The 27,481-nt window shown below is 35.2% G+C and overlaps 1 protein-coding gene across 6 annotated transcripts in view; it reads left to right on the forward strand.

The window, feature by feature from the left end:
- The window catches only part of LOC148955184 (TELO2-interacting protein 2-like), a 66,719-nt gene that overhangs the window by 26,472 nt on the left and 12,766 nt on the right, over positions 1-27,481 (forward strand). For 2 of the 6 annotated variants that reach the window (XM_089100718.1, XM_089100677.1), the window contains exon 1: positions 17,748-18,029. The exons of 1 other annotated variant lie outside the window; for it this stretch is intronic. The gene's annotated coding sequence lies outside the window, so the exon portion shown is untranslated. Of the gene's footprint in view, positions 1-17,742; positions 18,030-20,490; positions 20,562-26,761; positions 27,348-27,481 lie in introns of those variants that run through there. 3 more of the 6 variants (XM_089100692.1, XM_089100709.1, XM_089100685.1) reach the window with 3 other exon arrangements.

A 27,481-nucleotide genomic window follows, 5' to 3' on the forward strand; every position in this document is an offset into this window, starting at 1 on the left:
TCTTTTTAATTTTTGTCATCTTTTCAACTTTTTGGAATCCTTGCTTTCAATAAAAAAAAATCGAGGTACCATCACTTCAATATAATAACTCCCTATCCCCCCCCTCTGGATACCATCTTGATAGGATACCATTTCTGCTTTAAATAAAGAAAAATTAACTTATTGGCATCCCTGCTTCCAAAAAAAAAATCGAGGTATTATCATTCAAATATGATATCTCGCTACCCCCTCTGGATACCACCTTGATAGGATGCCGTGTCTGCTTTAAATTAAAAAAATAACTTTTTGGTATCACTGCTTTCAATAAAAAAAATTTCGAGATATTATCATTTAAATTTAATACCTCTCTATCCCCCCCCCTCTGGATACCACCTTGATAGGATACCGTCTCAGATTTAGATTAAAAAAAATAATTCACTTAATAGTTAACTGGGTCACTATGTGGTTCAAACAATCACGCAAGATCATAGGCAGCGCAAAACCCCTATGCCTTCCCAAGGCCAGAACATAATTTGCACTTTACTGAAAAAATAAAAACAAATGAATGTGCATTGTCAGTTTAATATACATATCCTGATATTTAGTAATGAAAATGTTAATATTATTTGATTTATTAAAGTTATAAAAGTAAAAACATCTATATTTTTTTGGTAAAGTGCAAATTATGTTCTGGGCTTGGGAAGGCATGGGGGTTTTGAACCCAACTTATGTTATTTCTGATCGTTTTGAGTTTGACTAAGTTATTTGTTGTAATTTCTGTTCGTTTTGGGTTTCAGATGTCCTAAGGGGTAACAAAAGGACCAAATATCAAAAACAGTTTTAGGACAGGGACTGGTTGGTCTCCAATGACTTTCAAATTTGACTATAAAAGAGGACCAGAACTCTCTTTTTCATGGGAATATTGACCAACAATATTTTCAGCAATCCCTTTTCTTAGGACTAATTCTGCATTTACCTGAAGGCTCAATGAGAGTAAGGATGTTTTCGCATTAAAAATGCATTTTTAGTGACAACTGCTCCCCTACCTAACAACAAAACAATCAGAGAACCCTAGTGCGGAGGCTAAAAGCTATTATTTACAAATGTTTGGAATTGTGTGTGTTTACCAAAGAAAAATTATGGATGTGTGATCATTTTCCAGATATAAAAAAGGACTAGATATATAAAAAATGGCTCTAGGAAAGGGACTTGTTGGCCTCCAATCACCTTTCGATAAAAAAAAAGGGACTAGAAACTCTCAATTCCCGATCGAACGACGATCCTCCAAAGATTCTACGACCATTAGGAGGAGTTTGGGGGTGAAGAAGGGGCAACTCTCCTCCTATTTGGAATAAATTCTGCTAATGCTGGGGTTTGATGTTCCTCTTTTCTTTTATAATAACAACGTAGAAAAGAAATATTCCCTGAAATCTAGAGTGATTATGCATTGATTTCTACCTCCACCCTTCCCCACACCCCTGTATTTTCTTTAAAACTTATTTTGTTTTTATCTGAAGGCTTAATATCTAAGTTTCAGATTAATACCCACAGTTGTTCCTTAGATATTGTTGATAAGCCTTTTTGATAGCTAGCATTCACATACTACGTTTTGATTGGATTTGGCTGTCCTCTCTAAAGCTCTGGCGTGTTCTACCATCTTCATAGGAATAGTTTTTTCTTACCTTTATACTATTTTGAACAAGATGGCTATTTAAAAATTTTGATCGAATATTTTTCAAGAGAAGGCAGCTAAAGAAGGCAAAGAAGAGAAACTGACACTATCCAACTACTTTAAAACACCTCCTCAACATGTTCTGAAAGTTTCAACTTAATACCGTCAACCGTTCTTAAGATATGACAGTTCCATCTTTTTAATTAACTGGATCCACATGGTGCCTTTGATTTAGTTTAAGATGTTCCTCAAAATTTTCTGAAGTTTCACCTTAATACCCTTGGCAAATTTGGATACACTCAGAATCAAAACTTTCCCTTTTCCCTAATGATAAATTCTACATGTAAACAAAGGATAAATTGCATAGTTTGTAATCTTTGTCCTGAGGATCTGGGGAGCATGGATTCTCTGGAGGCATAGCTATTTAAGCCTTTGACTAGTTATAACAAAATGACAATTGCAAAATTTTGACCATTGTTAAGGAGAGGGCTGGTTGCCCTTTTAATCTCTCTTCAACTCACCATACAGGCGCTGAAAGTTTCCACCTCCTAATGTCAGCCGTTGCTTAGATATTGCTGTTATTTCTTATTCCCAACGAGCAAGGATAATGTGTGTTCTGATTAGACACCGGCGCCGCGCCGGCGGATCGACTGAACGCCACCGACGAGAGGCCCGTTCGACCGCCGCCGAAGTGTCGCTACGCCGCTGGCGCACCGCAAGCGTGACGCCGCCGGCAGAGGCGGCGGCGTTCGGTTGACTTTAAATTAATTTTGCGGCAGTTCTTTACTGCGTCAACCGCAAAATCGGAGCCTTTCTTCCTCGTTTGGTTCAATATTTCGATTTTTCTGATTACAAATCAAGCAGGGCTTGCATTATCCAGAAATTTTCGGGTATTTCCCCGAATATCTATGCATCACCCCGAAAAAAAATTTGGTTCCCCGAATCCCAGAAAATCAACCAATCACGGTGCCACCCATAGCGATTTATCACCAGTGACTTTCGCTACCAAATATTACTTTACATGCCATAATTCTTCACTTTTTTGTTGCTTTACATGCCATAATTCGTTTCTTTTGTTACTATGCATAAAAACCAGACAGATGCAATTCCAATATACGATACATAGTTCTTCATATGTTGACAAAAAAGTATCGTCTTTATGAAATGAGTTTAAATCATTTCGAATGCAGTTTCCCAATTACTATTTCTTGCATCATTCGTAGTCAAGAATTTTGTTTTCAAGTTGAATAGAATTATAGAACGCATTCTCTACTATACAGCTTCAGCCTTCAGTTGGATTTTGAAATTGATAGCCGACAGATTGTTTCTACAGATGAATTGTAAGTTTGCAGAATTTTTTTTTTTTTTTTTGCTGTTTTTAGACAAGATTTTCTTAATGTTTAATACTAAATTGTTGAACGCTTGATAGATTAAAGAAAATACAATCTTCACTCTGAAAAACTTTTACCCCCCCCCCCCTCCAAAAAAAACCTTCTATTGAGACAAAATTTAGCTATAGACTAAACTATGTACAAGGTTGATGAATTAAAAATTGAAACAGAAGCTACCCCAAAAATATGATTCACAAAAAATTGTAAATTATTGCCTATAGCGGGGGGGATAGGGGGCTATCATTTTTAAATGATAATACCTCATTTTTTTTTATTGAAAGCAGGGATGCCAAAAAGATAATTTTTTTTTTTTATTTAAAGTGGAGACAGAAGAAAATGATATCAAATTCCCTGGGAAACCATTGAAATATTTTGATAGATATAGGGCCCTCCATTGGGACTTGTTCATTGTCTTGGGTATTTTGCGATTTCTCATAGGATACTGGCCTAATTTAGCTTTTGTGTGTGCTCCCTTTTAATTAGATTATTTGGAACTTATTGAATGCCACGGCGAATGTATGACTCAGTTTGCCAATAATTTGAGGTATATCTGAATAATTTTGACATTTTTGTTGTTGTCTTTGTACCCCTTTACTCATACACTCATTTTTTTTTTCAAGGAAAACTAAGCTGTTTAACGTAATTAATTAAAAAAAACTTTTTCCACAAAATAAGTTTTTCAAAGAAAAGTAAAGAACTCCATTAAACAAAAAATGATCAGAAATAAAATCAAATAATCTACCAAGTGTGAAACTACCACAAATCAGCATCGATGGATTTTGAGGTACTCATTTTGTACTTTCTCTGTAGCTGATCGAGTTTGCGTGTGGTGGGATTTTCCATGGGGGGAATTATCTGGGGTGAATTTTTAGCAGAGGGGATTTTAACGGGAGATTTCCCACAGGGTGGTATTTTCCTGGGGGAATTTCATGGGTAAGTGCCAACTCCGTGTGAAGAAACACCCTGGTCTGGGCTATTCTGCTTTTAACATCCTCGCTGCATCCCTCATCTTTACTAATAATACTACCAAGGTAAATGAAGCTACCCCTTGATCGATCTTCTATTTACCAAACACCCAACTCTTCACCTTCACTTTTTCCCAGTCTAAGTGACTTAGTCTTCTTAGCATTAATTTCCAAGTCTGTTGTATCACCCTGATCTCTCTAAAACATCCAAAAATCATTCATTTGCTAATATCTTCATCTAGGACACTCAAATCATCAGCATAATCTAAGTCAAGAAGAGTCTTGCTCTACAATTTGATCCCATTCTCTCCCAAAGCCTTTGCCGTGAACATTAGGACAAAGTCCATCAAAAAGATCCGTATACACGAGAATAGAGGACAACCCTGCTCAGTTCCTGATTCAATACGAAACCAGCTACTATCATCATTTCCTACCTTAACCGCAGCAATGTTATTCTCGTACATAGCCCTAATCGCTTTAGTGTATTGACCTGGTATACCTTACAAGGATAAGACCTTCGCTGAAGCTCTTCTGTTGGTAAATCAAACTCTTGCTCATAGTCATAGTCTATAAAGGTAATGACTAAAGGGGCCTGAAGTCTAAGGCCCTTCTCAACTATTAATATTGCCTAAGAGTGAAATTTTGGTCAATGCATCGCCTTTCCTTTCTAAAACTGCACTGCCGTCCTCTTAAACCTTATCTACAGCATCTCTAAGTCTTAAAAGTATCATTATACTAAGTAATTTGCTTCCTACAGAAATCAAGCTAATGCCTTTGTAATTACCAAATTACCTCTTATCACCTCTCTTATAGACGTGTTTAATTAAAGTTTTCCTAAAATTGCTAGGAACTTACCCAAGCATTTTCAAAAATTCCATTCATAATTTTTATCTCCAACTTCACAAATACCATATTTAATGGTATTATATAATTTTTTTTTTAATCCTTTTAGCACTAACACTATTTCTTCCTCGGAAATTAAATCTTCCTTTACTTCCAAAGTTCATCACAAGCTTTTTCATTCTTTTCTATATAATTTCTTTAATTTTCTTTATTGTTCAAGCATACTCTCAAAATGTTCTCCCCATGTCTCTTTTACCCTGTCCTTAGCTCTAACTGTGGCCCCGTTCCTATCTTTATCTGGGACAAGTCCGGGTTGACTATTTGCTCTCAGTTTTGTAGCATGCGAACACTATACTTTACTATTATGCCGTCTGGCTGCAACTTCTAGATATTCAACAATTTTATTCATGACCTCTACTTAAGACCTCCTTGATTCATATTTTAATACTTTCTCCACTTTCCTTACACTCCCTTTATTTTTATGTGACCAATCACTCAAATACTTCTTGTATAAGCCCCTCCTCTCCTCAACTAATCTTGAAGTATTTTCACCAATTTTCCTAGCTGCGTTCCGAACTTTCTTCCTTAAGACACTATTTGCCAATTCACAAACAATTTTCCTAAAATTATTCCAGTCTCCTTCTACTGTGTCCAAATTAGGAGTCTTGAGTTTAATATTCGACTTTTCCTGGAAAGTTTCTGTCAAATTATCTTCCTTGAGTCTACAACGTCATAATTTCTGAGAAGGTAGTTATCCTTCCTAAATTTCAGCTTTAGATTATCCCTGAACACTACTAGATCTTTTCTTTCAAAAACAATAACAACCCTTCTATAGACCGTAGCATCGTGTATTGTTCCTGCCTCTCTTTTGCTTACAATAACATAATGAATAAGGTTGGCAATCTTATCACGTGAGTACCAGGTTAACTTATGGGGGTCATTTTATAACTAAATATTGTACTGGTTGCAGCTAGTTTGTTAATCTTACAAAACTGCAGCAGTATACAACCGTTGCTATTTTCTTTTCCTATACCAAATTTAACCATGCTAAGATACAATCTATCTTTTTTCCTACAAACCTGGACATTAAAATTCTTTAATAAAACACCATATTCTTTCTTGGCATCCTGTCTGTTTGTTCCTGTAGCTGTAAGTAGAATTCATTTCAGTCATTGCCATCTCTATCAGTCGGATCTACAGGGGCATATACTATTGGGACTGATACCTTGCACATTTTAGTCATAAATGAGCAACAAACATTCTATTTTCAATACCTTCCCACCCTAAGCAAGACTTAGCAGCTTCCATATTCATCATAAGCCTTATTCCCTGACTAAGAACCCCATCCTTCGTGCCTGAGTAAATAAATTCTATGCCACATAATTTCGAGTTTCCTATCCCTGGGATATAAGTTTATGAAATTCAAAATAAGTCCAGTTTAAAACGTCCGACTTTGTCAGTCAAATGTCAACAGGATAGTCATTTTTTAACGTTGTAGCATTCCAGGTTGCAATTTTCAAATTATTGAAATTATTAAGGTCTCCTGGAAAGCAATGGGTCCCATGCCAGTGCATGATAAAGATTAATACATGTTTTCAAGTCTACAGGAAGTGCTTACGCCCACTTAGACCAGGACAGCATGAATTCCCTAGGATATCCAGTATGGATATCTGGCATATTTGGGCGCACCTTGGTTTTCCACACTTGGTGATGCTCTTCTATCAGCAAAATTTGAAATCCTGCGCAAGCAATCTCAAGTCTATTACCTCCAGCTCATTATGCCCATGCCTTAAAATATTAAGCTACTGTGGAGAGGCGACCCCTAATAGATAACTAAGATAGGAATAGGATTTTGCCAGGCCATAATTCCTCGAGGGGCACCACTACTCAAGATCACCCTTCAGCACCCTAAGCAGTCACGGTTCTGGTTATGCAAACTCATGAAAGGTCATCCCTTACAGACAGCAACTATGAGGCTACACAATCAGGATTTCTCTCTTCAGGGACAGGGACGGAGGACGGAGCAATGACAGAACAGTGACCCAAAACCATCTTACAAGACGCGAACAGCTCCAGCCTTTTATAGCCAACCAAGCCTTCATCTGGGTATTCAGGGCGATTCGAAAAGACAAAATATAAATTTAGCTTTTTGCTTATGAAGTCAAAAACCATAATTTTGTGTATGTTACTGCATGTTTGACATATCGTCAACGAATCCCTATCGAGTCCAAGCTGGCTGGTTAAAAAAATTTTCCAGGGTTACTTGGGACATTTTATGGGTAGAATTGTAGAGTGTAAACTTTTATATAGAAACTGCATCAATATAAATTCTATGGTGTAATCTGATCCAAATTTAAGCTCCTTGAGTTTGTTTCCAGTTCTACCCATATTTCTGTATCCACCACAGGACTACGGATTGCTTTTCAATAAATCACACTGGCAATAATGACGTGCAGAAATAATTCCGAGGAAGTAATCTACTACTAAAATTTTGATGAGAATTATGCTTAGTAACTTCTATGTGTGATTCTTTTTTTTTAATCCTTGTGCTGTGTTATATAGTAGCACTATGGTACTGCTTTTGTTTTGTTTCAAACAGTTTCCATAAAGGGGGCGAAGGAGTGACCCGGCTCAATAGTAACCGAAATTCTAAAATACGAATTTTGATACCAATAGATACATCAAAAGAATTGGATTTTTAAGCTGATTTTAAACGTATAAGTTTTATTAAGTTTAGACTTGCCTATCAAAAGCTACGAACCTGAGAAAATTTGCCTTATTTTTGAAAAAAAGGGGAAACATCCCCTGAAAGTCATATAATGAAATGAAATTCACACCATCAATGAAATCTTAATGAAAATCACACCATCAGATTCAGCGTATCAGAGAACCTTACTGTAGAGGTTTCAAGCTCCTATCTGCAAAAATGTGGAATTTTTTATTTTTGCCAGAAGAAAGATCACGGGTGTATTTGTTTGTTTGTTTGTTTGTTTTTGTTTTGTTTTTTTCCTAGAGGTGATCGTATCGACCCAGTCGTCCTAGAATATCGCGAGAGGGCTCATTTGAACGGAAATTTAGATTTCTGGTGCCCTTTTTAAGTGACCAAAAAGATTGGAGGGCAACCTAGCCCCCTCCCCCTCCCCTTTTTTCCCCAAAGTCGCCCAATCAAAATTCTGAGATATTTATTTTGTTCAGCATGGTCAAAAAATCTAATAACTATGTCTTTGAGGACGACTTAATCCCCCGCAGTCCCCAGGGGAAGGGCTGCAAGTTATGAACTTTGCCCATCGTTTACATATAGTATTGGTCATTGGGAAATATACAGACATCTTCAGGGGGGATTTTTCTGGCAGTGGGCGGGGGTCGGGTGTTACGTGGGAGGATCTTTCCATGGAGGAAGTTTTCATGGGGAACGGACATTGTTATGAAGGAAGCTCCGGATTTCCCAGCATTATTTAAAAAACGATCAGAAATTAAATTAAAAAAAATTCAGCTGAAAGTAAGGAGCAGCATCAAAACTTAAAGCGAACAGAAATGATTATGTATATGAGGGGGTTCGTGCCCTAGTCAATATCTCGCTCTTTACGCTAAAGTTTTTTTAGTACTTTCATAAGAGCTATTTATTCTAACTAAACGGCCTTTGGGATTAAGGGGTCATTCTTAGAGAGTTAGAACAAAATTAAAACTTTAGCATAAAGAGCGAGGTATTTACCAGGGGTCGAACCCCCTAATATACGTAATAAAAATATACGAATATTGAATTTTGTTACGTAAGTTAATTCGTAAGTTACGTATAATTATTACTATTAGAGACGTTCAGAGATAAAATTAAAAGTTCCTATTGCTCTTTCGAAGTAATTAAAAAAATTGGAAGGCCTCGAGGCCCCCTCTTCCGCCCTTTTTTCTCAAAATCATCCACTAGAAATTTCAAAAAAGCCATTTAGCCCCCAAAAAATGTAAAATTAATATGCAAATTTCGTTTTAATTATTCATGTACGGTGAGCCAAAATCAAAATCTGCATTAATTAAAAAATGTTCAGAAATTAAGCAAAAAAAACAAGTTTTTTTAAACTGAAAGTAAGGAGCGACATTAAAACTTAAAACGAACAGAAATTATTCCGTATGTGAAAGGGGCTGTCCCTTCCTCAACGCCTCGCTCTTTACGCGAAAGTTTGACTCTTTCTCACGACTCTATTTTTTAAAACAATAAAAAAAACTTTAGCGTAAAGAGGAGGCGTTGAGGAGGGGACAGCCCCTTTCATATACGGAATAATTTCTGTTCGTTTTAATGTCGCTCCTTACTTTCAGTTTAAAAAAAACTCGTTTTTTATTTAATTTCTTGCAAATATCAGCTGTTTGTAGCTTGGTAAACATAAAAGATAAAACTCCGATTTTTTTCCAATATAGGACCTTGAAGCAGAAAGAAAGGTTTGTGTGAGGTTTGCCGAATTTACACTAGTTTCTTAGGCCTTTTTTAGCATACTGAACAGCAAACACAAGCAAAAAACTACTCCAATCTCCTGCCTCGTATGCCTTCAGCTTGAAGAGCTTTAGCGAAGTGAGTTCTTAATGGATTAGTCCTATCCTATCCAGGAGCTACAATTCCTTTTTTCTGACTCTCACTATGAGATGTCATATTCGATCAAATCTAAAATATTCAATATTTTATATATAATGTTTATATAGAATATTTCTGTTCGTTTTTAGTTTTAATATCGCTCCTTGATACAGGACCTCGAAGCAGAAAGAAAGGTTTGTGTGAGGTTTGCCGAATTTATGCTAGTTTTTTAGGCTTTTTTTAGCATACTGAACAGCAAAAACAAGAAACAAAACAAAACTATCCAAGCTCTAAAATTAAAGGCCCTACAGCTTGAAAACGAAATTCTGCATCAGCCTTACAGCTTTCAAAGAAAATCCTACATATCGTCTAGCTATGCAGAGAACATTTTTGGAAAAGCCATCATCAAGAAGCAATTTCCTATTTTTGAGAAATGTTTTCTTATAGTTATATGAAATTATGTATGCTTGACAGGAAGACCACAGAAAAAAAAGAAGAAAAATTCACAGTAAGTGATAAAAGAAAAAATGTAACCATTTTTGTCGAGACTTCCACCTAGGCGTTCTCAGTGAAAAATGGATAAAATATACGCTGAAGTCCACGAATTAAAAGACAAAGCTCACAAATAGAAAATCAAAATATTGAACTGGTTCAACTGTGATCTATAACTATGAAATGAATCAAAATCATAGGAATCGAATGAATAGGAAAACTTTTATTTGAGAATCTAATATTTTTAAGGTATGTTTATATAGAAAATCTCTTTCCAGGGTTAAACTGTTAGAACGTTAATTGGCGAAATATTTGATACAGTCAACCCCTCCTCTCAAATGTTATCATCCATTATACGGTTCATAAGAAATTGAAGCGTTTCAAACGGCGCTTGGCTTAGTTTCGCCATAATTTTTTGGTATTGTCCTGCATTTCTAAGTCCAAATATGATTCTAATGGTAGCATTTTGTGTAGTTTGAAGAATCAGGTCGCAAGTTTGGGATCATGCTCTATATACCTAAATCCCATATTTCATGTTTCCCAATAATTTTATTGAAATACTAGAAAGATAAAGGTTTAAGAATAACGTCTATTTTAAAGTAATATCTAAAATATTAGACAGCCCTACAACCACTTTTACGACTGAAGTCACGGCAAAAAGAGCAGAGAATTTGGAATAAAAATAAAGTATAGAATCTGTAAATAACCAAGGGGCTCAACAGGAACTAAGTACTCAATTTTTTTGTCCTGTATCCTAGCTTGTGGATAGTGGCACTTTTTTTTTACTCTGCACTAAGGATGGGGGAACTGGTTAACCCATTAACGACCAATGTTCCCACTTGGAAACAGACAAGTCTGGTTTTTTTTTCTGGTTGTACAGTCAGTAGAAGAGGGAATTTTTGCTCTAGTTTTTCCAGATGGCAAAAGTGTTAACACAATTTTTCTCATCTTCAGTATTCTAATGTAAGTATTTTTTGTATTTTGTCAAAAAAAATTCCAATTTAGTAAGGCTGGTAGGGGATGTGTTTTAGTAATCAAAAAGAAAAAAGATGGTAAAGGACTTTTGTTTTTTAGGTAGCTCTGATCTCATTTTTCATTTCTATGGAGCGCAACGACAGAAAAGAAATAGTTTTGATAGTATTAGTTAACGCTACTTCTTTTTGTTCCCAAATGGGACCATTGGTCAGAACCTGTCTACCAGCGCTACTGTTCGGCTTTGGAGCGTTCATATTTTGTAATTTATAAGTTCCGGATGCTGGTTATAGGAGTTAAAGTGCAGTCCAGCAACTTATTTAGTGATATTTAAGGACTTGCCCTTGGTACGATATTGAAACATGTTTCTTTCTAGATTAAGAATATATATTCTGTCTCTCTGTAAAAGAAGCCCTTGCTGTCTTAGATCAACTTTCTGATGCGGAGAATGACGGTGAAACTATTGACGTTGCTGTGATTCCTCCCAACCCAGACCCTGTTAGCGACGAGGAATAAGGAGATTAGGACGATCTTCAAAACCTGGAGGGTTTGCCACCCGATGTCGCTGGTACTTTGGAAGTCCAAGTAGGAGGTTCAAACACTAGGGAAGACGGAGTTAGTCTTTCTAGTTCAGAGGAAGACGTTCCTTTAAGCCAATGACAAGGAAAAGGGTAAGAAAGTCTGCAAATACTACGACTGAGAAAGCCCATGTCTCTGCTCCTAAATGGAAGGAAAATCATAAGGCAGGACTTATTGATTATGAGCATATTCCAAAACTAGACAACCAGCTGGTGGAACTCCTTGGAAAATCTGAATTTGAATTTTTCGTGAATTTATGACGGAGATATCAGAGCACACATAACTCATGAAACAAGGCGGTATGCGACGCAGCGAAACGACCCTTCATTTACAATAGATTTCAACAACTTCGACTCTTTTGTAGTCATGGTGTTTCTATCAGGATACCATAAGCTGCCAAATGAAAGATTATACTGCTCCAGATCAGATGATGTTTGTATTCCCATGGTCGGAAAAGCGATGAGCAGAAGCAAATTCGAAAAAATTAAGAAGTACACTTTGCAGATAATGAGAATCTGGATACGGCTGACAAAATGGCCAAAGTCAGGCCTTTGATTGATCTTGTAAATAAGAAAATTCAAAAACTTGGGACTTTTTGTTCTAACTTATCAGTGGATGAGCAAATGTTCCCCTTTTCCAGAAGGCATAGTTGCAAGATGTTCATACGAGGCAAACCAATAAGATTTGGATATAAGGCTTGGACACTTGCATGTAGTTATGGCTTTCCCTTTCATATTCAGATGTACTGCGGAAAAACTACCGAGCAAAACAATTGGCCCACTTGCTTTACGAGTTGTGACATCTTTGTTGTCTATAGTAAAAACACAAGCCCATCATGGCCTCTTTTTTGACAATTTCTTTACTAGTTATGACCTACTTGTTGACCTTCACCATCTTGGATTCCGTGCTACAGGAACTGTGCGAGAAAACCGACTAAAAGGGTGTAACTTAGAAGACTCAAAAAAGCTAGAAAAGCGAGAGAGAGGCTACTATGACTACAAATCGACAGGAACAATCTTGGCAGTAAAATGGAACGACAGCAAAGCCGTTTGTGTTGCCACTAATCATGATTCTAAAGAACCCCTACACCCAGCTATGAGGTGTCAATCTGCAGAGAAGAAGGATACAACCGTCAGCGAATCGAGGCTAATCAGAAATTATAACCAAAGCATGGGTGGTGTGGATCTTCTTGATAATGCGCTGTCAGCTTATCGGCCGATTCCACGTGGAAAGAAATGGCATGGGGCTATTGGACAAAACCTTATGCATACACTACTTGTTTCTTCCTGGAAGTTTTATCGTCATCTTCACGAGGATGATGAAAACGGAAGAATCAGCCAGCTTGATTTCGTTAGAAAGGTTGTCCAGGGATTCTTAAACAATGGAACATTCCACGTACCGATTTCCTCCCAGACAGCTCTGGCACCTTTAAGATTTTTCCCAAAAAATATGCGAGCCACTCTCTCGTCACAGCACTCAAGCAAGGACATTGTATTGTTTGCAAGAAAAATACGTGATTAGAGTGTAAAGAGTGTGGAGTTCGTCTTCATCTTCATGAATATTTTGAACAACTTCATGCTTAGTTCTGTTTTCACTTACTTTTCTTTAACATAAATGAAGTAGAATTTATAATTTTTTATCCCATTACCGCAACAAGTTCCCAAATGGGAGCATGTTGCTGCTGCTGTTGGGATTGGCGTTAAATTTTAATTTTCTGTACTAAAACATAAGTTAGACTCCCAGTAGTCGATCCTGTAAAGCTCTTGGAGAGATTTCATCTGTATCTTGCCTTGAGCGTTAATGGGTTAATATATGTAGGCCACCTGAAGAGGCCAGCTCACAAATCTGTTTAACAGCCATATTCTTTATAATGGCCACCACAGGCCTCAGCTAAAATCAAGTAATAGAAGTAAGAAACAATTTACAATCGCTTAATGAATACATATAGAATTGATGTTGGAAATTAATTTAATTTTTATTGAACACTGTCAATTGACAAGGTTTGATTTCCCAAAACTATCAATGATAGCTTCCAGATTCAATGACTTTACAGGAGCCTTTTCGCTAAATATCAACATCAGGTAACCGAGCCTTCCATCTCCGTTAATCAGGCTTAGTTCTAAATCGAAAATTTTCACTACTGGGCTCTCACTAGAGGTTGTGATAGTCAGAGTATTGATGATTTGTATAATTTCAAAGCTTTAGAATGTGTTACTGACAATCCTTTCAGACAATCGTAAATTTCGAAAATACATTATGTTTTATTGGCCAAAGCGTCGATGAATCTTTTCACAGATCTGTTTGTAAGATTAATAAGGTTGTGTCAATGAAACTTACTTATAATACCCCAGTATACTGGCTAATCAGCTAGTGTCCTAAAAATGCGTTGAATCTGCATCTAACACAGAGATTAAAATCTAACAGTGGAATAGCATTTATGAAGTGGCTTTCAAAACTGGAGCAGAGGCTGTCTGTTGCAAGTAAAAAATTCCTTCAAAAAACATATCTAGTTGATTATTTCAGTCCAGCAAGAATGATTTGGTCAAAAATCGACATAGTTACAAAATCACTTATGCGGGAAGCTACTTGCTGTGCACCCTTTGGCTGCTTAGATGAAGAATTTCAACTCTATAAATTTTGCAACAGGTCTTAAGCAAGGCTGCACTCGCAAGAAAATTCTGTTCTTTTCTGGGAGATTTTATCAAAACCATCGTCAGTTCACATATCTACAATTTTGTCTTGTGCTATAGCAGTAAGACCGGTAGCTCTAATGAAAACAAAGTTCATTTCCTATAGCTGCTCAGCAAGAGAGTTTTCGGCACACAACATTCGTCTGCTAGATAGGGTGTAAATATAAATCAAAATGTTTGGAAGCTGGTTGTGAGTCCGTTGGCCTGAGCTGTCATTTCTCCGTCGCAAGCTGGCAGCTTAATCAGCTGCCTTTGTTTGTGCTTTCTTTCGTTTTCGTGCACGAGATGGATGGAAAAATCAAATAATTCGGTCAAATCAGAATTCACCAAATCAAATCAACATGTTATGTAGGTGAATGATTTATGCAGAGGGACAGACTTCACATGACTTGACTACCCGTTTTCTTTACGCGGACAGGATATGATACGAAACGGAAACGTAAAAGAATATGGATCATAAATCTGAAGACTAAAATTTTTTGTTATGTATTTATTTTATGCAAAAATATATAAGGAACGGATTTGCTATAATCAAGAGTATTCCTGTACACACACAATTTTTTCACAATTTAAATCGAAATGAATATCGACTACTAATAAAAGCCCCCTCCTAAAGTTAGGGGGCTATAGCCCTAGCAAGACCTCCCCCCCCCACGCCAAACGTCACCACTGCTTCTAGAATCTTTTGTAAAATGGTTGATGCTAGGTTCTTACCAAAATCAACGATGCAAATGCTGCATGGAAAATACAAAAAATTACTGGAATAATCTTTTAATCTTTGACATATCAGCGTAAAAAAAAAATCAAAATGAGTGTTAATCCTTCTGATTGGTACTAAACAAATGAAGAAATCTTTATTTTAAAAACGCTACGTCTGGTCAGCTATAACTTTTGGTTTCAGTGCATTATGTTTTTAAAAGACATGAGATGGCAACAATTTCATTGCTCAATAGGAAAATGTAATGTAATTAAATATTTTCCAGCTAACTACAATGAAAGTTGAAATATTCGATTTCGATCGAAGGTATAAATTTACAGGGCATGTAATTCAATTTCGTGACGATGGCAGCATTTTCAGAAATCAGTACAAAAACTACATTGTGACTGCAAATTTTGCATCTCATGAGAATCATTAAAATATCATGCCATTTTGAAACAAAATTAAAAGCAATTACTTAGGAAAGTATTGCACCCGAATTTTTTGACATTTTTGATGAAAAGGAAGCATAATCGCACATAAACATTTGCTGTGGCTTAAATTAATTTTGAAAAGATGGCCGCATTTTTATTTGAATTTGACCAGATGCAAGCGCAAACATTCAATCGATAGTTGATCTTTACACTAAAATGTAACATCGCTGCCATCTTTGTAAAACCTTATTGCACTCATTACAAAATTTTTATGTGAGACCAATGTTAATTTCTTCCAGTTTCATTGAAAGAGTTTTGAAAACTATAATTTTTTTTCCCTTAAAGCACACGGCATTAAAACGAAAACTGAGCAGCAAAATTGCGTATCGTATGCGCGTGAACTTTCTAGAGACCATTGTAAGTATTTGTAAACTGTCAGGGCCGGATAAAGGGCGATTGGAACGATTGGGCCCAAACGGGCTCTGCGTTTGAAAGGGTCCCGCGCTACCATCAAAATGAACAATTGATTTTCTAAATTGCAAAATGTTCTTAAAAATTCCAGTAAACGTTGATTCTGGAGAGAGACAATTTTCCAGTCTAAAACCAATACAAATAAAACTATTTGATATCAACAATGAATCAGGAGAGACTAATAGTTTAGCAATTATGTTCATTGAAAGTGAAGATGCAAGGAAAATAGATTTTAAAACCATTTTAGAAGAATTTACAGAGCAAAAATATAGGAATATGTAAATTCATGTGCCCATGTTCAGTGATGTAAATTTCAAAAGGCACTTTGAGCAGTTTCATAATATCTAAGGGACACAAATGTAAATTAACGCAAGCACCGAATGAGGACAAAAACGTAAGCTCAATATGAACAAACTGGACCATCAAATGAGACACAATCAAGAGAACAACCTGAGAAATATAGATGTACGGCTGATAATGAAAAACCTAGACCATCAAAAGTGAAGAGACCAATCGAATCAACTAAGGTTAAAGGCATTGAAAAAGTGTCTGAAGCAATGATAAACGAAACTAAAGAGCCAAAAAAAATATGTAGTTAGAAATCTAGCGAAAACGGCAATTAGAACAAGTCAAAAATTAAATTGAAGAACATAGAAATGCACAGTTAAAATATAAGTGGCAGCGATAATCTCAAAGACTCAAAACGGAAATGAAGAATAAAAAAAATATGCGGTTAACAGACATGCGACCATAAGGATCAGAACAAACCAAATTGAAAAGGAAGAACAAAGAAATGTGTGCTTAGAATATATACTATAGTGAGAACAAAGAAATATGCTGTTAGAAGATAATCAGCTGCGAGAATTACAAGCAACAGAATTGTATGGTTAGAAGACACGCGAAAGGGAGTAACAGAAAGTGTCAAAAATGATAGTAAAGAACAAAGAAAGATGCTGTTAGAAGACAGCGAGAATCTGAACGAGTCTAAAATGAAAGTGCAGAAGAAAAAAATATTATGTTAGAATAATAACACCATCGCAATCTTCGATGCATATAAACTGTGGCGTAAGACACAGTAAAAATCTATAAACATGCATAAACTACGCAAGTATTATTTACAAGTTATTGGGACCCTTCAACTCTCTTCCATTATTCCGCAGAAAAAGTAGCCAACGAAGATATTTACTTAGGGGCTGCTTTCTGCTTGGTGGAGTTGCATTGCCGCATCAACAATTTTCAAATGAATTTATTTGACCTGTTATAGGACATCACTTGCTCTCTAAAGATTTCCAAATACAAATCTGCAACTGGAACTTAAGTTTTGCTTTAGCTTCATTCAAAGTAAGCGATGATCGAACCATAAATAGTCGTAATGTTTTCAGCTTTAAAATAGCTGGACAAATATATCACAAAATGAATTTAGTGGCACACCCATAAATACCCCTGAAGATAATTTTGAAGTTTTTGAACCATGTTCATATGGCCAAATGTACTTTCTAGACTCCAATGAAGATGCTAAAGAACACCTTTCACATGTTTTTTAAATTATTAGATTAGTCGTAACCCAACCTCTTGGAAGAAATATGACACAAACAGCTACGCTAAAGGTTATATATATATATATATATATACATATATATATATATATATATATATATATATATATATATATATATATATATATATATATATATATATGCTTACAAATTAAATTTATAGAGGGGGCCGCGCAAAAAATTCCAATCGGGCCCCGTATCTAGTTGGTCCGGTCCTGTACACTGTGACGTAAATTTTTTAAGTAACAAAGTGAAAGACACTTTCCATTTATACGTAGGGTTGGCTTCCCATTATTTAGGTTAACGCTATTACCTTGGTTTTCATGTGGTCCATAGGAATGTAAATATTGTTCTGATGGTAGATGGTTTGTGTAAGCGTCAAATTCTCAGTAAATAAAAACCAGATGGCGATATTGCTTTTAAAATCAGATTTTCAAAATATCGAAAACGTGTGATTGAATTTTAATAACCAAGTGAAATTATCTATATCTAAATCAAAACTTTTTGTTTGGTGCTGGCTGGTGCTCCTTTTCCTACAGAGCAAGCTTAGTTCATCAGCAAAAAAGTTTTTTTTTTCTAATTGACTTTGTCAATGCTTGACCTAGCCTATAGGCCTATCTGAACTTTCATTCCAGTTGACCTGAGGAATTTTCAATCTCGATACAATTTTTGTAGTGACTTATGAAGTTGTCACTGTCTTTGTAAAATTCTACTTTAGCTACTTTTGGCGGTAAATTTTTACCAAATCATATTATTGAGTAACAATTAAAGTGAATAGGCCTATATCACTCAATGCCTTTTTTATGCTCTTTCCAGATATAATAATCCTTTTGGTAAAATTCTACTTTAGCTACTTTTGACTATCTTAGAAAGAGATTAGGTTAGGACAATGAAACTTTCAGGGATGGGTCTAGAGGCTGAAGTATGGGTCAATATATACCAAAACATATTATTGAGTTAGGACTAAAGTGAATACACCATTCAATGCCTTTTTTTATGCTGATTATAAATATAATAAGCATTTCTATCGGAAATTAATTTCAGCCCCCCCCCCTAAATATGCCAATTCAGGGTTAGGTTGGGTTAGGTATAGCCTATATAGGGGGGAGGGGGGCTTAAATTCATTTCCGATAGAAATACTTATTATATTCAGGTCAATATATAACAAATCATATTATTGAGTTAGGACTAAAGTGAATACACCATTCAATACCTTTTTTATTTCTGATTACAAATATAATAAGAATTTCTATCAGAAATGATTTTCAGCCCCCACCCCCCCCCTATATATGCCAATTCAGGGTTAGGTTGGGTTAGGTTAGACTAGGTTAGGTATAGCCTATATAGGGGGGGGGCTGAAATTCATTTCCGATAGAAATGCTCATTATATTTGTAATCAGCATAAAAAAAGGCATCAAATGGTGTATTCACTTTATTTGAAACTCAATAATATGATTTGGTATATATTGACCAAAGTATATCCCTGGAAGGTATTTTGAAGTACACATCTCTACTTCCTCTCCCTCTAGGGGGTCCTAACCTTTGATAACCTTTAAAAATATATGTGTTATTAAAATTGAACTTTGCAAAATAGATCTACTACTTAGCCTAAATAAAATACAACAAAATTGTTTTCAGCTGCAAAACTTTGTTCAATCCCAAAGGAGAAGGTCTTAAAAATATGCAAATACATTTCCTAAATTAAAAAAAAACATTGATAGGCTTAAAATTCTGCTCAGATAACTGAAATTGCATTTTCAGAGTTAAAGCCAGAGAAAAAGAAACTGATAACTGAAAACTAAGGTAAAATGTTGTTTTGTTAAAATTTCAATGGGTCATGTCTAGGCAAATTTCAGGACCCTCTAGAGGGAGAAGGAGTGGAGGTAGATACTTCAAAATACCTTCCCAGGACATACTTTGGCCTGTAGACCCATCCCTGAAAATTTCATTTTCCTATCCTAACCCCGTTCCAAGATAGCCAAAAGTAGCTAAAGTAGAATTTTACCATCATTTTTAATGGAAATGAAGTTTACCCCCACCCTTATATATACCAATTCAGGGTATATATTTGCACATTAGGGGGGGGTGGGCAAATGTTATTTCTAATGTAAATGGGAGGTAAATCTAAACTTTACCCCCACCCCCTTAATGTGCAAATACATACCCTTGATTGGTATATATAGGGGTGGGGTAAAATTCATTTCCAACAAAAATGATTATTATGTTTGGAAAGAGCATAAAAAAAGGCATTGAATGGTATATTCACTTTATTTGTAAGTCAATAATATGATTTGGTAAAAATTTACCCTTTTGGCTATCTTGGAAAGGGGTTAGGTTACAAAAATGAAACTTTTAGGGATGGGTCTGCAGGCTAAAGTATGTCCTGGGAAGGTATTTTGAAGTACCTACCTCCATTCCTTCTCCCTCTAGAGGGTCAAAAATCAGTGTGTCATAAAATTGAAACCTTGAAAAATAGATCTTCTGCTTAAATTAAGTACAACAAAATTGTTTTGAGCTTCACCATCTTTGCTCACTCCCAATTTGTAAGGTTTTAAATTACATTTCCTAAATTTGGAAAAAAAAATACTGATATGACTTAAAATTCTAATCAAATAATAGTAGTTGCATTTTCAGGACTAAAGCCAGAGAAAACGAAACTGATATTTGAAAATTAAGGTAAAATATTGTTTTGTCAAAATTTCAATAGGTAGACCTGTCATGTAGGCAAACATCAAAATACCTTCCCAGGACATACTTTGGTAAATTTTTTGCAAATCATATTATTGACTTATGAATAAAGTAAACATACCACTCAATGCCTTTTTTATGCTCTTTCCAAATATAATAATCATTTTTGTCAGAAATGAATTTTACCCCCACCCCTATATATGCAAATTCAGGGTATATATTTGCACATTGGGGGGGGGGGTAAATTTTGATGTAAATGGGAGGTAAGTTTAAACTTTACCCCCACTCCTAATGTGCAAATATATACCCTGAATTGGTATATATAGGGGTGGGGATACAATTCATTTCCAACAAAAATGATTATTATATTTGGAAAGAGCATAAAAAAGGCATTGAGTGGTATGTTTACTTTATTTGTAAGTCAATAATAGGATTAGCAAAAACTTTACCCATACTTTAGCCTGTACACCCATCCCTGAAAGTTTCATTTTCCTAACCTAACCCCTTTCCACAATAGCCAAAAGCACCTAAAGTAGAATTTTACCACATATTTGCTCATTAGGTGGAGGGAGAGGTAATGTATAGTGGAATCACAGTCAAATTCATTAAACACAATTATTTTGCATAGCATACCATGAAGTAATAGTTGTAATCTTTACATGTTTCTTTGTCAACAGCTCTAATTCTAGGCTTCTACCAAACTATCCAAAATACTTACCTATCTAACTCTTAAAGATCACTTTGCTATAAAGGACCTTGTGAAGCATTTATAAGCAAATTCTTGATATGTTGTAGGCAAATCCTCTCTTTTCTTGCTTTGATCAAGTTCTTTTCTTGTGTATGCTTTAGGTTTACACACACAACACTACCTTGTGTTATTTCAAGTAAATTTTATGAAAAGAACCAAGAGATGTTATAGCCTAAGTGTATAACAAGTTTGACAGTGTTTTTCATACAATTGATATCTGGAAATTTTTTCAGAAGGGTAAGTACACCTGTCCTAAATGAATAAATTTAGTAGGTCTATTCAAATCAGAATAATTAAAAGATTCTGAAATAGATTAAGAAAGTAGACCTATGAACTCAGTGACTCATTTATATAAAATGGGTTTGGGAATGGATTAGGGATTAAGAATTATCATCAGACTACAGCACAGGGGAGCTATAGACTCATAGAAATAATAGACTTTGATAGAAGTAGGTATCATCCAATCAACTCCAATGGGTAAAATTTCAGTTCAGGGGCTTCTTGCTAATTTGAAAAGTTGTTGTATTAAGCAAACAAAACCTTCACAAATGAATAAACTAGAGAATAATTCCCTCCAAAATTTGAAGCATACATATAAGTAGAGGTTGAGCAAGTTTCAGATGGTTGATGAGTAGGCTACTGTAAACTGATTGCATTGGAAAACTCCTGTAAATGAGCAATAATAGCACCCCAAGTACCTATTTCCTGCCATACATTTACAAAGTTCTGCACATTCCTATTTCTACTTACCTCAAATAATATTAATTTAACTGTGTTTTTGGGGATAGATAAGATGTGGGTTTTACCATTTACATTCTAGATATTGGTAGATCTTACCCAAATTAACTTACATTGAGCTTGACAGTGAATTTGCTTGAAACCTCAGAATCTACAACTTAGAAAAGATAAGCTAGTCTTTGTGATACCTGCCTGCCTTCTTACTGAGTCAGAAAAGTACTTTTTGAGAATTGTGTTTTATTATCTATTTATGCCTACAATACTTCTAATGATAAATAAAATTATAAATAAGTGGTGAAAGTGATACTGATTCTGCAAGATCAATACAACCCTGTCCTTTAAATCCATCAGCACCTGGATATCTGAAATTGTTCCATCAACATCAATAACCTTTATAGACTTTGATGTTACATCTAATCCATGCAATGACACCAGATATTACTCATGAAAAAAATGATATTGGCAAATACGTTGGAGGTAATGCTGTCCTTCCACCAGAAGAAAAGATGGATATTTTTCATGCAACACATGGGTTCCCCATGAAACCTGTGATTTCAAACATGATGCAAAGCACATGAAAAGAAGGTTCAAGCATGGATGATTACACCTTTAGACATGGCTACCTTATTCACAAAAACTTTTGAGACCTTTGTGTAAATACTGTGTCCTGTTTCCACCCCTCCTTCTACAGTCAAATGAACATTAGGCTCTTTAGTGGTAAGACCTTTCCTCAAATATAAAGAAATGCATGCATATTTTAAAAGCCCCATGAACTCCCACTATCACACAAGTGCAGCAGCTGCTAGTAAAACATTCCTGGAAACTGTTCCAGTAGACATACAGTTACAAAATACTTATCAGAAGACAATTGCTGAAAATAAAGAAATAATTGAGTCTATTATTTTATTATCATTTTCTGTGGTACTCATGATTACCCATAAGAAGAAAGGAATCAAGAGAGGGAGTAATCATTGATTTATTCAACTTGAGAATAGAATCAGGTGACACAAAACTAAAAAATCACTTAGTAAAGAGTAAAAATATTTCATCACAGATTCAGAATGAGTTGATTGCCACATGTGGTGAGGAAATCATTTTTATTCTGTATTAGCAGACAAGACAGCAGATAGAGCCAATAAAGAACAACTATCCATAGGTTTCTATTATTCTGATGAAAATACGAACATCATTAAAGAAGAATTTTCTGGATTTAGTCTACTTGAAGCCCAATGCATGGCCACAATAGCAAAACAAATTGGAACCTACAAAAACAGATGGATCCTGGGAAATGTGTTGGCCTGAGATTTGATGGATGCAGCACAATGGCAGGCAAGGAAGTTGGCATTCAAGCTATTCTAAGAAAAATTTAAGAAAGCCATGTTTTTCCACCAGAATTTTTGGAAATTGTAGATGGATTGGAAAATTGCCCATTGAAGGCAAACAGGAGACACAAAAGTTAGCTTACCAGCGGCATGGCACCATAACAAAACCCGTTTTTATAATTACTGAGAAAATTATTACAAAATACTCTGCAATTTTAGAGTCTGTAGCAAATGCTCTACAGGCCAAAAATATGGACATGGTCAACACAACTTGACATATTTTAAGAATCATTGATGTTATTTCCAATAATTGACAAAATGTTCAGGAAACAGTGAATGAAATATTGAAAGAATCTAATTCGGCTGCTGATGTTTTATCAATTAGTTTTTTTGTTTCTAGACAAACAGGGAAGCAATGACACAGAGGAAGCCATCCAGCAGACACTGAAGAAAGCTATTGGAAACTGTCTCTGCTAATTCCTTGCTTAGACTCCCTCATGACCTTGCTTAACCTACGTTTTTCAGAAGAACACACTAAAACCTTGTCCTTGTCATCATTAATGCCCCTTCAATGTATGAATTTGGAAATCAAAGAGTCTGAAGCTAACACTAGGATGCTTGCAGAATAGTACAAACTTGATCATGTTGAGGCAGCTAGATCAGTGGTACAACCTATGGAAAAAGAAGAATATGACGAATCCACAACTGATGACACTATATATCTTGGACTTGCTTGAAGAAACAGGCATGTTTCATGTTTCTTTCCTGAAAATACAAAGTCTACTCATTCTAATATCCATTCCACTCACCACCACTAGCATAGAGAGGTAATTTAGCACACTTCAAAGAGTCAAGTCCTGGCTCAGAAGTACAGTGGTGGAAGATAGATTTTCAGGTAATTACAAAATATAGTACTTATGACAGAAGAACACATTTCTTCTGTTTTTAAATCTAAACTGTGACCTGGGGAGGATCTTCCTTTAAGAGAGAATTGTCCTGACAAAGGAAATTTTTTTTTAGCAGATAAAAACGACATTATTGATAAATAAGCATCAGAAGCTAAAAAAAGCTGAATTTGCATTCCAAGATAATAATGAATTTGTACTGTGAATCAAAAAACAATGTGAATCAAAATCATCGAGAATGAGAGAAATAGTCAGAAATATTGATAACTAAAAAATGGATTGTGTAAAAGATACTTGATTAAAAATATAGCAGGAAACTTGAAAGACACACAAAAGATGGAGCCAAAGAAGCATGAAAAACAGGCAGAAAACGAAAATGGCAATAGAAAAAGGGGGGAATCATTAAAACAACCCAGTTTGTTTCCAAGCTGTCAGAAGAAATTGGTCTTATGGTTAACACTGGAAAGTGTAAATGTTTTGTATTTAATGCCAGACATCAAAGCAGGTATCTGAGTTGTGGTTCCTTTGCAGTTAACAGTGTTGTGTTGACTTGAGATTAGTATTTAATCTTCTGTATCAGTTATCTGTTCTGGTGCATTTTTACATGTTTAGAATAAACTTAAAGTAGCCTAAGTCAAGCTTCAATTGTCCTAAGTCATGGCCTTTATTCTCTTAACGCCTTGGCTAGACTTTGTTCAACATATTGTGGCCATTTCACTCTTTTCCTGTCATGTGTGTGCCCAGTTTTAATGCTCTGATATGCAGGATATTAGAGTATTGTATTTCAGTAACTGTAAATACCTTTTATATCTTCCTTGTTGATATAGGAATCATAATATTATTCAAATGTTTAGTGCAACTGATATAACATCATAGATAGATATCATAAAATCATTTTTTCTACTTACATGTTGTTTTTCTTCTTTTTACTTCTTTTCTTCTGTCTCTGCATAATGAGTATACATTGTGACAGAATAAGTCAAGCAAGAAGAAATTATCCATAGCGTCCTGGAAAGATTTAGTTCTAATCCAAGAAAATTAATTTTGAAGCTAATTGATGATTTAAGATTTTGATTTTTGGTGACTATTGATGAATAAAGATTTCAAAAGGTAACATAGAATTTGCTGGCGATGTGAGGTTTTGTGAACTGCCGATTTAACTCCAACCCCCCCCCTCCATCACAGAATTGGCTGCCCCCCCCCCCCCCCAGACAAGATGCTGCCTACGTCCATGGCCCTACACTGTGTCCAAAACTTAAAGAAGCACTAGGCTATAAACTGAATTCTTAATTTGAAATATTTAGCAAGTTTCCATTATGCCTAGTCATATTTTCATCTTTCCTGTTTTTATTCATGATTTTAAATCAACTTCGAATAATAATGTTATTTTCCTGTAGTAGAATTTAATATTTCACAACAGTACTGCTCTTGTCTTTTCTAATTAAGCTGTGTAGCCCAACAGCTGCTGAACTGCAAATTTACCAAAATTGCCATTTTATTAAATTTTTGGTGGTTGACCTCTTCCAAAGGAAACATGTGAATAAGTAAAAGCAATACCATTAGATTCCTTATTTTATGCTCTTTCCAAATATCATGGTAACTTTTTTGACAAATGCACCCCCTCCCTCTTGATGGTCCCAGATATGGCTGTATGGCTACTAAAAAAATAAAAACTGAAAATTAACACTAAAAAGTGAAAATTCTTGCTTTGTAATATGCAGCATTTTTCTATTAATTAGATTATCATGTTTTCTTCTATTATTATCCTCATTTTGAAGTTGTTTTCAAGTAATATCATTAGCTAAGAATTCCATTGAAATCACTTAGGGAGAGTGGTTTTCACAGGTCAAGAATGCAGCAAACCTGTTTTAACAAAGAGGATATGATGCATCATAAGATGATGAGCAACAAAGAAATATAGTATATTGTTTAGGAATATACCTGGGAACATCAGGGTGGCAGGGTGCATGTGAGACATTTGAAGAACATAAAATAATGAATCTAATGGTACTGCTGCTATTTTGTGAGCATTTTTCTTTTAAAAGTAGCCAGTCACAAAACTTTAGTGCCATTTGATCACCATACACTGTAGAACAATAAAAGAAGAAAAGATCAACAATTACTATATATATTGCCCCATTGGGGGGGGGGGTCAAAGCAATGCAGAGTAATCTTTACAAATACATGTTTCAGATTGATTTAAAGTGTTTTTCAGAATTTCATAGTGTTTCCTTCGAAGAGGGGATAGACTGTATTGATACCATATTTCACACTAGCTTTAGAACTAGGATTTCTCTTTGATCTACTGCTCATTTTGAGCCTTTCTTAGGTAATATTCAGGTCTCTACCCTCTTTTAAAAGAAATACTTTAATACAAAAATTCTTACTTTATTATATGTGGAAAAATTGTATTAGGGTAAGATACCCAGTAGTTGGACAGCTAATCCCCATTTCAACAATTAATTTTTACTTTTGTTTAAGTTTGTTAAACAACTAAACTTTTGTTTGATTGTAAGTGTTAAAAGAAGTTGTTCTAGATTTGAGTCAGCTAATCCTAACTAGCCCAGTCCCAAACATCAACCAATCCCAACTACAATGTCCAAAAGTATCTACATTGTATCCAAGATTAAGAAGCTACTGTACATATTTTTGAAAGATATATTTTAATCAAAATATTTGTGAGTGAATAGGCACTTTCCAAGTAACGATGGTATCACCCTGAATGTTTTGTTCAAATTTGTACGTTGTTTAATGTCGATTTTTCCAATGTTTTCATAGTTTGAATATGAAAGGCCATATATTTCATTGTTAACAAATATTCTCAAATATCTATTTGTTCCTTGTATCTCTCTTCTTCAAAGAGCTGATATTGTCTGGATTAGTTATTCCAATCTTTGAGATGGAAAAAATTGAAATGCAAATATTCTTTACACTAAAAGACTTTTAAAAATCTGGAGAATGACATACTAAAATTGTACAAAAATCTGAAACACAGGAATACCCCAAAATCACACTTAAAGGCTCAAATAACAGCCCCCCCCCCCCAAAAAAAATAAATGATTTGGCTTTGAATCGGCTTTTAAAGGTCTTCTATTATTTACTAAGGCCAACTGAGAAGCAACATCAGCTTTAAAATTACTCTAGACTTCAATTGTGCCAAAAATACCACATTAGAATCAAATTTAATGGAAAAAAGGCCAAAAACTGTCTTTTTGAAAAAAAACGCTTTGGCTTTGAATGAGTTCTTATTTTCTTAAGTTTTTTTATTATGTAATCAGACCTACTGAGAGTCAATGTCAGCTTTGAAATTGCCTTAGACTTCACTTTTGCCCCAAATAAGACATCAGAGTCAAATTTCATGGAAAGCAGGCCAAAAATTTACTTTTCTTTTTGAAAAAAATTCTTTGGTTTTGAATGGCTTTTAAGTGGGGCCTGGCCGATATATTTGCAGGCCGATATGGGGGTCAGTATCATTATCGGATAGTGGGAAAAAATATCAGGTATCAGCTGATATATATATTTTTTTTAATATGCAATCTATTCAGAAGATGGTGCCAGATTTCCTCAGATAATTTCGACTTGTCCAGTCTTAGAGGGCGGAGTCACCAGCTAAGTCTGACCATGGTGGAGAGAGCAGAAGATGTAAGGTGAGTCAAATGAAGTCAAAGTATGTTTTTTTGTAAATACACACCTGCTGCAGCAATGCTCAATTTGCTGCTGCTGCAAATTGAGCTCCTATAATTCTTGTAATACATAAACGGTATTAACATTGTAGTCTGTT

Source organism: Artemia sp. Qi Xiang Cuo, chromosome 2 (genome assembly GCF_049724085.1).
Source record: "Artemia sp. Qi Xiang Cuo chromosome 2, ASM4972408v1, whole genome shotgun sequence".
Lineage (NCBI taxonomy): Eukaryota > Metazoa > Arthropoda > Branchiopoda > Anostraca > Artemiidae > Artemia > Artemia sp. Qi Xiang Cuo.